Below are 12,614 nucleotides of genomic sequence, written 5' to 3'. Positions count from 1 at the left end.
AGGAGCCACAGTCAGGAAGAGGAGTGGAGGGGAGAGAAGGAAAAGAAAAGAAATGAGAAAGGGACAGTGTATCGGTACTGTACTGTGTAGTGGGGAACAAAGGAAAAACGCCTCCCCACTTAAAATAAACGGGTGCTGTGTGGCAAGACTGGGCTCTGTGTCTGTTGTGTCCGGGTTGGGGAGCTGTATGCCACCTTGTGGTTCAAACCCTTTACTCTGTTTACCCCCTCTCTCCAGGGCCTCATTTAAAACTTTGCATGGATTCAAGTGCAAAAATATGCATTGCCAAAAAAAAATCAGATTTATAAAGCCTGGCCTGTGCACATTTACCCTTCATAAATCACAACCATCTTGTGAACGTGCCTACGTGAACGCGCCTCAAACTCAGCGTGGTTACCGCCCTTAAACCTCCATATATGGAGTATGCTAATCAACCTCATACATATGCAATCACAATGCTGCAGAACTTCATTGGCCCGTAGAGCAGCTTCTGTCCTGACACACCGAGACCCTACCACCTGCATTCAGGGGTATCTGGCTGTGCTCAGTAACTGAAAGTGCAAGATCATGCCTGGTATCATAGCGCCTCTCCTCTGTAAGTGCGAGATCATGCCTGGTATCATTGCGCCTCTCCTTTGTAAGTGCGAGATCATGCCTGGTATCATTGCGCCTCTCCTGTGTAAGTGCGAGATCATGCCTGGTATCATTGCACCTCTCCTTTGTAAGTGCGAGATCATGCCTGGTATCATTGCGCCTCTCCTCTGTAAGTGCGAGATCATGCATGGTATCATAGCGCCTCTCCTCTGTAAGTGCGAGATCATGCCTGGTATCATTGCGCCTCTCCTCTGTAAGTGCGAGATCATGCCTGGTATCATTGCGCCTCTCCTTTGTAAGTGCGAGATCATGCCTGGTATCATTGCGCCTCTCCTCTGTAAGTGCGAGATCATGCATGGTATCATAGCGCCTCTCCTCTGTAAGTGCGAGATCATGCCTGGTATCACTACGCCTCTCCTTTGTAAGTGCGAGATCATGCATGGTATCATAGCGCCTCTCCTCTGTAAGTGCGAGATCATGCCTGGTATCATTGCGCCTCTCCTTTGTAAGTGCGAGATCATGCCTGGTATCATTGCGCCTCTCCTCTTTAAGTGCGAGATCATGCATGGTATCATAGCGCCTCTCCTCTGTAAGTGCGAGATCATGCCTGGTATCACTACGCCTCTCCTCTGTAAGTGCGAGATCATGCCTGGTATCATTGCGCCTCTCCTGTGTAAGTGCGAGATCATGCCTGGTATCATTGCGCCTCTCCTTTGTAAGTGCGAGATCATGCCTGGTATCATTGCGCCTCTCCTCTGTAAGTGCGAGATCATGCCTGGCATCATAGCGCCTCTCCTGTGTAAGTGCGAGATCATGCCTGGTATCATTGCGCCTCTCCTTTGTAAGTGCGAGATCATGCCTGGTATCATTGCGCCTCTCCTTTGTAAGTGCGAGATCATGCCTGGTATCATTGCGCCTCTCCTCTGTAAGTGCGAGATCATGCCTGGCATCATTGCGCCTCTCCTCTGTAAGTGCGAGATCATGCCTGGTATCATAGCGCCTCTCCTTTGTAAGTGCGAGATCATGCCTGGCATCATTGCGCCTCTCCTTTGTAAGTGCGAGATCATGCCTGGTATCATAGCGCCTCTCCTCTGTAAGTGCGAGATCATGCCTGGCATCATAGCGCCTCTCCTCTGTAAGTGCGAGATCATGCCTGGCATCATAGCGCCTCTCCTCTGTAAGTGCAAGATCATGCCTGGTATCATAGCGCCTCTCCTCTGTAAGTGCGAGATCATGCATGGTATCATAGCGCCTCTCCTCTGTAAGTGCAAGATCATGCCTGGCATCATTGCGCCTCTCCTTTGTAAGTGCGAGATCATGCCTGGTATCATAGCGCCTCTCCTCTGTAAGTGCGAGATCATGCCTGGCATCATAGCGCCTCTCCTCTGTAAGTGCGAGATCATGCCTGGCATCATAGCGCCTCTCCTCTGTAAGTGCAAGATCATGCCTGGTATCATAGCGCCTCTCCTCTGTAAGTGCGAGATCATGCATGGTATCATAGCGCCTCTCCTCTGTAAGTGCGAGATCATGCCTGGCATCATAGCGCCTCTCCTCTGTAAGTGCGAGATCATGCCTGGTATCATAGCGCCTCTCCTCTGTGCTCCATGGGTCAGAGAAAGGCAGATGGCCATTCGTAAGATAACTGAAGGGGAGATTCCTTAACAAATGTTTATATGTGTTGTTGAAATGCTGTCTGAGTCTTCCTTGCCACTAACTAGTGTGGTCTCTGGGATTCATACGGGTGTGAGATGTGGACGGTTAGGTAGGTTTCTTTTAAACAAAATTTCTAATTTGTATATAGGAAAAAAAAAAGTGTGCAGCTGGAAAGTTAAACTTGTAGTGTGATTGTTGATAAGATGCTACTCTATTGACTATATAAAGATCTCTAAGTGTCCTAATCTCTAGCATTGTCCATAAATTAAACACTGGATATTTCATGTCTGAGAAGGTGAAGCAAAATGATTGTCATGTTTTGGAGCAGCAGATGGGAGCCTCTCTACCTTGAAATGTGTCCTGCATTGGTAGCAGATTTTAAGTAATTGGTGGACCACTGGATTACTGCACGTCAGTGTGGACAAAAATCGTGACCTACTCCTCAGACAGCATCAGTGTTACAACCTCCCCTAATCCATTACTAGCAATGCTGGTGAGAAATCGATTGTCATGTCCTACGCCACATCACTGGCAAACAGACCTCTCTCTGCTCATCTGGAAGAATCGTAGCCCACCGTCTGTAACTCAGTGAGTTAGTGGCATTCTGTGTTATCTCCAATTAAAAAACAAACTTTCTCTCAGAGGTTATGTCCAACATGGTAGGAATTTATAAATGGTATTTTAGAGTATTGTTTGCTGGGCCTGGGGCTGACTCTTTAATGCTATTAATTGTTTTATCATATTTTAAAAAGTGAGATTTTCTTTTTTTGCTTGTGTCTCTCTTCTTTTTTTGAGCCTGTGACTGACTCTGTTCTTTTATTTCACCTTATACAATATCTTCCATCCATCCATTTTCCAACCCGCTGAATCCCAACACAGGGTCACGGGGGTCTGCTGGAGCCAATCCCAGCCAACACAGGGCACAAGGCAGGAACCAATCCTGGGCAGGGTGCCAACCCACCGCAGGACGCACACAAACACACCCACACACCAAGCACACACTAGGGCCAATTTAGAATCACCAATCCACCTAACCTGCATGTCTTTGGACTGTGGGAGGAAACCGGAGCACCCGGAGGAAACCCACGCAGACACGGGGAGAACATGCAAACTCCACGCAGGGAGGACCCGGGAATCGAACCCAGGTCCCCAGATCTCCCAACTGCGAGGCAGCAGCGCTACCCACTGCGCCACCGTGCTGCCCTATACAATATCTTGTATTAGGGATTTGTTCATTTTCGCATACCCCTTGGGGTCAGAGCACAGGGTCAGCCATTGTACAGCACCCTTTGAGCAATTTCAGTTTAAGGGTCTCGCTCAAGGGCCCAGCAGAGTAGGATCTCTTTTGGCAGTGACGGGGATTTGAACCGGCAACCTTCTGGATACCAGCACAGATCCTTAGCCTCAGAGCCACCACTCCGCCCTCTTATGCTATTATCTGTTTCTTCTTATTTAAAAAAGCCAGGTTTTTGCTTTTGTCTTTTTTGTGCCTGTAACTGACCCTCTGATGCTATTAATTGCTTTATCATATTTAAAAAAAAATAGATTTTTTTGCTTGTGTATCTCTTCTGTTTGTGAGCCCGTGACTGACTCTCTTATGCTATTAATAGTTTATATCATATTTAAAAAAGTGAGTTTATTTTTTTTTTGCTTGTGTCTCTTCATTTCTTGAGTCTCTTACTGACTCTCTTATGCTGTTAACTTTTTTTTCTTATTTAAAAAAGTGAGATTTTTTTTGCTTGTGTCTCTCTTCTGCTTTTGGGCCCGTAACTGACTCTTATGCTATTAACTGTTTTATCAAATTTAAAAAAGTAAAAAAGTGATTTTTTTTTTTCTTTTTTGATGTGTTTTTTTTTCTTTTCTTTGGCCTGCGATTGACTCTCTTATACTATTAACTGTTTTTTCTTAATTAAAAAAGTTACATTTCTTTTTGTATTGTCTTTTTTGTGCCTGTTATTTATCATATTTAAAAAAGACATTTTTTTGCTCTCTTCATTTTTTAGGCCTATGATTGAATCTCTTATGCTATTAACTGCATTTTTATCTTTTAAAAAGTAACTTTTTTTTTGTTTGTCTCTCTTTTTTGGGGGGTGGGGGCTGTGACTGGCTCTCCTATGCAATTAAATTAAAAGTTAAACTTTTTTTTATTATTTTTGTTTTTCTCTTGGGTGGGGTTGAATCTTTTTTTTAGATTTTTTTAGTATTTCCATTTTCCTTAGACTTCTTTGCATTGATTGATTTTGAAGTAAATTGTTGTATCTGTTATACGAGGGACATTCAAAATGTTTCTGCACTTTTTTTTAACTCTATGTAATTTGTTCTTGAAATTCTTAATAAATAGAGTTAAAAAAAAGTGCAGAAACATTTTGAACGTCCCTAGTATTATGATTATATGTATGATTGAGTCAAATTGCCATAGTAATGCTCTTGATGTTGAAAATAAGAAAAAATAAACTATCTGTGAACTGTTCAAGTGCGTCCTGATATTGTAAGTTTCCTTGCGCAGTACCCCAGCAGCAACTGATTCAAAGCAAAGCAGGAACAAGCTCTGTAAAGGACCTGAAAACGTCCAGCCATGGAAAGGGGGTACTATTGATATTGATATTGATACCATATTTGACTCAGGCGCCGCCGCGAGTGGCAGCTATTCCAGCAGCTCCGTGTATGACTTTATTTTGTGAATTTCCCTTTGGGATTAATAAAGTATCTATCTATCTATCTATTGGCCAGTCATAACATAACATTATATAATCATGGTGCCGGAGAGTGGTGGTGTGCTGTATGTTGATTGGCACATGCAATGAATATTTAAGCTGTACATATGGCAATGCTACTACTACCAGTAGTGCTACTGAAAGCAATTACAAACCTCCCATGTTCCAGTGTAACAGATGATAGCCGAGACGACGCACCACTGTAGAGCTCAGTCAAAGGCACGACAATAAGGAACCTACTGTATAAACCAATACATGGGTTAGCTAACTACAACTCTAAGCAACCTTGAGTGTGGCTTCAATAGACTGTGCGCCTCTATTTACAAACCCAGTCTGGCGTTCACATGTGAAAATAAAAATCGTCACACTCACGAGTCACGTGGCCGCACTGCAGGAGTTGTTCTCTCGTCGCAGTCACTTGCTGTAAAACAGAGCAGACACGTGGGCGCGCCGTGTGAACTGTCGCCAAATCCCGGTGAGGCATGCTCATCTGGCACCATCTAGTGGCTCTTTGCAGACGTGCAGCATAAGATGGGTGTTGAATGCACTTGGCTGTTTACCCAAGAGCTGTGGGAGTCCATGTGCCTGCAGGTTTTTGTTCTGACCATCTTCTGTTTTTAATTGGACTCCTGGCCTAATTAAACAAGCTGTTTTTTTAACCAGTTTCTGTGTTTTAGGGCCAATGTAGAAATTATAAAACTAAGTTGGGTAAATTTTTATGAAAATGTACTAAGCAGTTATATGGGGATGATGCAGTTTGTTCTTTACTTTTGACTAATATTTTCATCCTGCCTTTCCAGATGTTCTGATTATTTACTCCATAATTTACTAATTAGTGACGCTGACGCTAGTCACTCTGTAGCCTTCCGTCAATCAGTGTCTGCTCTGCTTGTTTTTAATTGTCATTATTAGGATATAATGAAGGGAACAAACTACATAGAAAAGGGCAAAATAATAGGAAAACATCAATAGAGAGTTAAGTATCTGAAGTGTCATGTATGCTTGTCCAAGGATTTCCTCACAGACTCGATCAAGATATGTGAAGACCTGCCGGGGCGAGAGTGGGTGCTGTTGCTGATATTCTCTTCTCTTTTTCTCATAGACATACAGTGGAACCTCAGATCACAACCGTAATTCTTTCCAAAACTCTGGTTGTAACCTGATTTGGTCGTGACCCGAAGTAATTTCCCCCATAGGACTGTATGTAAATACAATTAATCCGTTCCAGACTATACGAACTGTATGTAAATATATATATTTTTAAGATTTTTAAGCACAAATATAGTTAATTACACCATTGAATGCACAGCGTAATAGTAAGCTAAATGTAAAAATATTGAATAACACTGAGAAATCCTTGAACAACAGAGAAAACTAACACTGCAATAGTTCACGCTATAGCGCTACCAACCGCTGGCTAAAAACACTTTTTTTAATGAGTTTTAAGCACGGGGAAAAAATGAACATTTGAAAAATCCGTAATTTAATAAACAACCAAGAAAAGTAACATTGCAACAATGCACGCTACGAACTGATCGCTGTAAACAGAAGTGAAGTGGAGGTTAAAATCCAATAGAAAAAATGTCTTCATTAAATACAATGAGGTTAAAACAATACTCGAATCACTCTCTTTAAAAACAAGCCTGGTGCATTCTCTAACTGCCTTCTCTGCCTTATACGGCGATCGCTCTCTCTCGTGTGTGTCTCTCTCTCGAGCTTGTTCGCTCGCTGCACAGGGAGAGACTGAACACGTGTGGAAATCATCGGTGCGCTCAAACCAAAAGGGAAACTGGCTTGCTCGTATACCGAGTGTGTGGTCGTGAACAGATGTAATAGTTTGACAAACGTTTTGGTCGTAACCCGATTTGTACATGTTCAGAGATGTTCGTGAACTGAGGTTCCACTGTATATAGATAGATGCCGCATTCATTGTGTTGTCCAGACGACACGATATGTCAGTGCATCCACCATATTGCGAGAGGCAAAAGTGCCATTTAAACTAATACAGGTAGACATGGAAACCGGGTTCTCTGATGAAAAAACAATAACGTTTAAAACAGTATCGTTTACATACAACAGATTTTGGCGAATCGTTTAAATGCAATTATTTATATCCATTTATACACTAATAATGGCAATGATTAAATAATAATAATTATTATTATTATTATTAAATAATTCCTCCCATATAAGTAACATTTCTCGGACTGCCTTCTTCCATCTCCGAAACATTTCTAGACTTTGTCCTGTTCTTACTCAACACAGTACTGAAGTATTGGTTAATGTCCTAGTCACCTCACGTATAGATTACTGTAATGCTGTTCTGTCTGACATCCCACAAAAATGTATCCATCGCTTACAACTTCTTCAAAATTCTGCTGCCAGGATAATAACCCGCTGTTCTAAATCCACTGAACATATTACACCTATTCTCTCTCAACTTCACTGGCTCCTTGTTCACTACAGAATACAATACTAAATACCACTCTGAACATTTAAAGCTCTCCCCTACGTCACTTATTATTATTATTATTATTATTATTATTATTATTATTATTATTATTATTATTATTATTATTATTGAGATGAAAACTTGACCAATGTCTGAAAGTCAAAATAATAAGATTGCAACTGGCAGTCTGGTCTTTCTTTTAATAGTGAAATGATACACTCAATGATAAAAATAAACAATGTTATTGTGTACAAATTGGCTTAATAATTTCTGAAAACATTTCACTCATTCCTCTCTCAATCTCTCTCTCACACACACACAATGTGGTTACTTAAATATATACAGGATAGGATCTAAAATCCATGAAACAGAACTGTCTTCCATAGCTTTTTCCGTGTGTCGCCACTCTGTAATTTGAGAGAAGACAGACACAACTAAAGACATGAGCATAAAATGATGGCTGTCAATTTCAAACTGTGTTTCCTCGATGTGCTCCTTGAGAATAAACACATCATCTGAACCAATCTCAGCCCAAACAAACTGACTGATCAAAGATACACTGACAGCTTGTCCTAATGTCGACTGTCAGATAACATGCTCAGCTACTTTGATCACCTTGACTGGACCCTCAGAAGGAATCATCAAACCTCCTTTGTTTTTTAATGTGGGCAAGTGGTAGCTTTGATCATGTGATGCCGGTACAGCATCTGTTACCAAACTAGCAGGGCACACATCACAGGACAGCTTTCTCAAAATCCCGTCTAAGGCCTACCTCCCACTGCTTCCTGAGGTGGATTTCTTTGAGAAACTTTCAAAGTTTGAGAAATGTTACCAGCTAACAACAATCTACATAGTTAGTGACTAAATATGTTTGGAGGCTCACTTGAGCACATAAATGCATAGCTTTGCTAGCTTAGCCTGGCGTAGCTAAAGTTCAGATTATAAAATGGGATTTTTTAATGGCCAAATATAACCAAAACAATTATTCAGCCTTACCTATGAAATGTAATCCCTGTGATCTGGTTTGTAGCGTACAGCGGTTTGTACAATCCCAAGCAGCACAGGCGTGAGGCATCTTTATCCATTACTTCACTCCACAGCAGTGCCACTCGCAATATGGCGGCGATGTTGACATACGATCCTGCTGGTCATGAGGCGTCTAGTAATTCAATGTCTATGCGTTTCCTCCCCACCGCCCAGTGAGGTCACTTAGCTCCGCCCCTTCTGGTCCATATAAGATAAGAAGCCCGGCTACCATCATTTGTAAAAAGAGCAGACCACCGGACGAAGCTCCAGTGAACAATTTCAACTCAGCTTGGCGAAGAGTTTATTTTGTCCAAACAGGCATCTTATTGAAACCAGAAAGGTGCAATTTTTGTAGGATGGGATGACACAGTTGGTGTCCCAATTATTTCTATGCTTTCACAACCTGTCATTCCTGCACCCAGCTACAAAAGCTATACAAAAACCAGAAATATTTCTTAATGACATATACATGTCAACATCATTCTGCTGTGCTTTTCTGAATATATAAATAAGAACAGAGAAAATTAAATCAATTATTATCACCGATTGAGAATCTGGTTGGAACAGAAACCTGCAGCCACAGTGGGTATCCAGGACCGAGTTTGGGAACTACTGCCTTAGAGAGAAGGGTAGACACAACACAGAGAAAGAGCAGCTTAAAAGAAATGGACTTTAATTCACAACAGAGTAAAAGAAAATGTACAGCACGGTGGTCCTTATTGACTGAAGCATCCTGGGAGTTGAAATCTTCCTTAGTTCTGATGGATCGTGGACAAAACTCCAATCTTCAGCTCTCTAGTGGCATTTCTGCATTTAGAGCCAGTGAGGCTTAGCCCAACCAGATGGTGTGCAAAATAAGTAGAAGCTTCCCGTAGTAATTTAATTTATTAAAATGTCGCCACGTGTGTGCACTCAGGAGGCAGCTTAAGGGCTCTGGTGATGGTAGTCACCCGCCGAACCAGGGGTGGGCACTGTTTGCTAATGCCTTCTCACGTCCTCCCTCGGCAGAACTGAAGACTGACAGCCATTCCACCTCTCACTTCACTTCCGTGGCCTGACCACCTGGATCCGTCCCTTCCTGCCTGGAAGCCATATGACTGGCAGTTCGGCCATCTTGGATTTAATTCTGTATTGAACTCATGTCTGGAGAGACATTTTCTTCACTTGTTGCATGCTTTTGTTTTCTTTTTTTGTGCAAACATATAATTATACAGTAGGGGGTCACCAGGCTAGGGTCCCAACTAGGGCCATCTTAACATATGGGCACAATGGGCACTGGTCGGGGGCCTCAGGAGCATAGGGGCCCACTATGTTTCTGATGCCTAGGTATGTTTTTTTTTATTTTGCTATGAGAACAGGGGGCCCAGCACACTACATTGTCAGGGGGCCTTTGAGGCGGTTAAGACGGCCCTGGTCCCAACCCTTTCACCTTGTTGTGTTTCATTGTACCATGTTTCTAACGATCCTCTGCTTTGTTTTTTTAAGCAATGTTTTCCTCCATTTCTCTGTCATATGCTGAACATCTTTTTTTCTTGTAGTATGTGAAATTGACTTCATGCCGGGTGCTGCCAACCTGTTTCCGACTGAGTGGTTGGACCAATTGGCCCTGCAGTGTTCTCTATACCCTTTGAGTCTGTACATGTGTCAGGGGGGAACATTTTTTGTACACTGGGTGGTTTCTTTTATCTCTTAGGCCAGCGGTTCTCAAACTGTGGGGCGCACCCCCTAACAAAAAAGAGAGGCGCGAATGTTGCCATATGTGGCGTAATTTCACTATTCGTAGGGAAATTTTAAACTTGTAGCGGTGTATCGGCAGCAAAAAATATAGCAATACATTTTATTAGGGTTTCAAAAAAACGTTAGGGGGGCGCGATTAAAACTATTATGAAAACTCGAGTCGCAAATACTTAAAGGTTGAGAAACGCTGTCTTAGGCAAAGAAAAATGTACAGTAAATATGATATTTAAAAGTCAGTAGATAAGGGGGCAATAAGCACCCATTGTTGGGACCGGGGTGATAAGTAAAAGGCAAATTTCCTGAACAATCCTGTTAGTGATGATTGTGATGGTTGTCTACAAGGGCAGAAGTATTTACCTGTCTGCAGAAGAGTCACCTGCTTTGAAGTTTGAACTGCTTAAACATACATACAATTCAATATTGGGATAACAGAACTGCCTCCTTCCTTGGAAAATGCTTGTATTCACCAGGCTTGATCAGCGTATGTGTTCTAATCAGCGTATGTGTTGGCAACAATACTTTTTGTTTAACCAGTGTTTACATTGTTTGTCAAGCTCAAGAAATTGATATGTGCCGTTGTTTAATCCAAAGGTCGACAATCTTTCAGCGGTGTCCTGCTGAACCTATGTTACAATGTTATTCCACGTGCCAACATCCATCCATCCATTATCCAACCCGCTATATCCTAACTACAGGGTCACGGGGGTCTGCTGGAGCCAATCCCAGCCAACACTGGGCGCAAGGCAGGAAACAAACCCCGGGCAGGGCGCCAACCCACCACAGGACACACACAGACACCAAGCACAATTTAGGATCGCCAATGCACCAAACCTGCATGTCTCTGGACGGTGGGAGCGCCCGGAGGAAACCCACGCAGACACGGGGAGAACATGCAAACTCCACGCAGGGAGCGCCCGGGAAGCGAACCCGGGTCTCCTTACTGTGAGGCACCACTGCGCTACCGTACTGCCCCACGTAGCAACATAATTCTATCAATTTTGTGATGGGCTATAACTGGATCTTATATTATTGCTCATTCAATATTTTAAAACACATAGGATCATATGTGAAAAGAATGTTTTGTCAATTTTTTTTATAACTACATTCGGTGGTTTTATTTTTGGTTCCAGTTATTTGACTAACATAAGCTGTTTGTTTCTTAAAGCCAGAAACAACCCTTTTATAGCTTCACTTTTCTCATCAGAGTTTTTAAACGTGGACTGATGTTTACTTTGGTAATGTCTTTGTACACTTGACTTACGACACTTTCACAGCATAGCGTGCACGCACAGCACGATCCTTTTGTTGTACAAATTGTCCAAGTGTCTTGAAAAGGTCGAACATCAAGTTTTTTGTCTTTTATGTCTTGCATTTTAGGGCAGTATATCTCTCTGTATATAAAATCCAACGTCTGTCTGTATGTCTGTCCACTTTTCATGAGAGAACAACTTAACGGATTTTTATTGGGTTTTTTTTCTATAACTTGCTTGAGCATTCTAGTTGATTTCGCGATTTCTCTCATTGCGCTAAGTATCATAGTTTGCTTGCGGCACCGATTCATTTGAGTGAATCCGAGAGACACGCCGCGGGCTGAGGGGATGGGGTCGGGGTCCTCCTCACTCACGCACCAGCCTCAGGGCGTTCCTCATCTCTGCTTAGCTAGCGAACGAGAGAACAACTTAACGGATTTAGATTGGGTTTGTTTTTCCATAGTTTTGAAACTTCTCTCATGGCGCTGAGCATCATAGTTCACTTGCAGGAGTGATATATTCGCATTAATCCGAGACAGAGGCTGCGGGCCAAGTTGGAGGGGGAAGCGTGACGTCAGGAGTGGGGAGCGGGCAGGGCCCTCCTCACTGTCCTTTTTCGCTAATACGTGGGTGGAGCCACGGGGCACGGCTAGTTACTTAATAATAACAAGAGGTTTGTGTTATTTTAATGTACCACAGCCTGCACTGAACACATGCGCACATGCACAAAACATAGGTGGGGGACACGGAGTGCGAACGTATGCGCTGTAATTAAAATATAATGTTTTTTTACTATATTTCAATTCATTCAGAGTGCCATTGAAATGCCATAGGTTGCCGACCCGTGGTTTAATCCATCGTCATGTTGATCTTGGCTGGTGACTGAAGGAGATTTACACTTCTGGGCAGTAGAAGGCATAGAGTGAGGGACAGTCCACTGAGAACACTGTCAAGGCCACTCACACACATCACAGGGGCTCACAGGCAGACGAGGGTACGGGGCTGATATGATACGAGGCACACAGGCAGCAACACCTACCTCCAGAGAGGAGGAGGATGAGAAGGCTGTTCCACCAGAGACATGCTGGTTGTGGGTCCAGCAAGAGCGGAAAACTCACAAAAGGACTGAATGAAAGTGACGGACGAGAGGAGAGGTGTGCCTCAGTCAACACAGGGAGCCCAGAGTGG

This window comes from Erpetoichthys calabaricus, chromosome 3 (genome assembly GCF_900747795.2).
Source record: "Erpetoichthys calabaricus chromosome 3, fErpCal1.3, whole genome shotgun sequence".
Classification (NCBI taxonomy): Eukaryota; Metazoa; Chordata; class Cladistia; order Polypteriformes; family Polypteridae; genus Erpetoichthys; species Erpetoichthys calabaricus.
The sequence above is the reverse complement of the archived record's forward strand: the minus strand, read 5'-3'. Positions refer to the sequence as shown.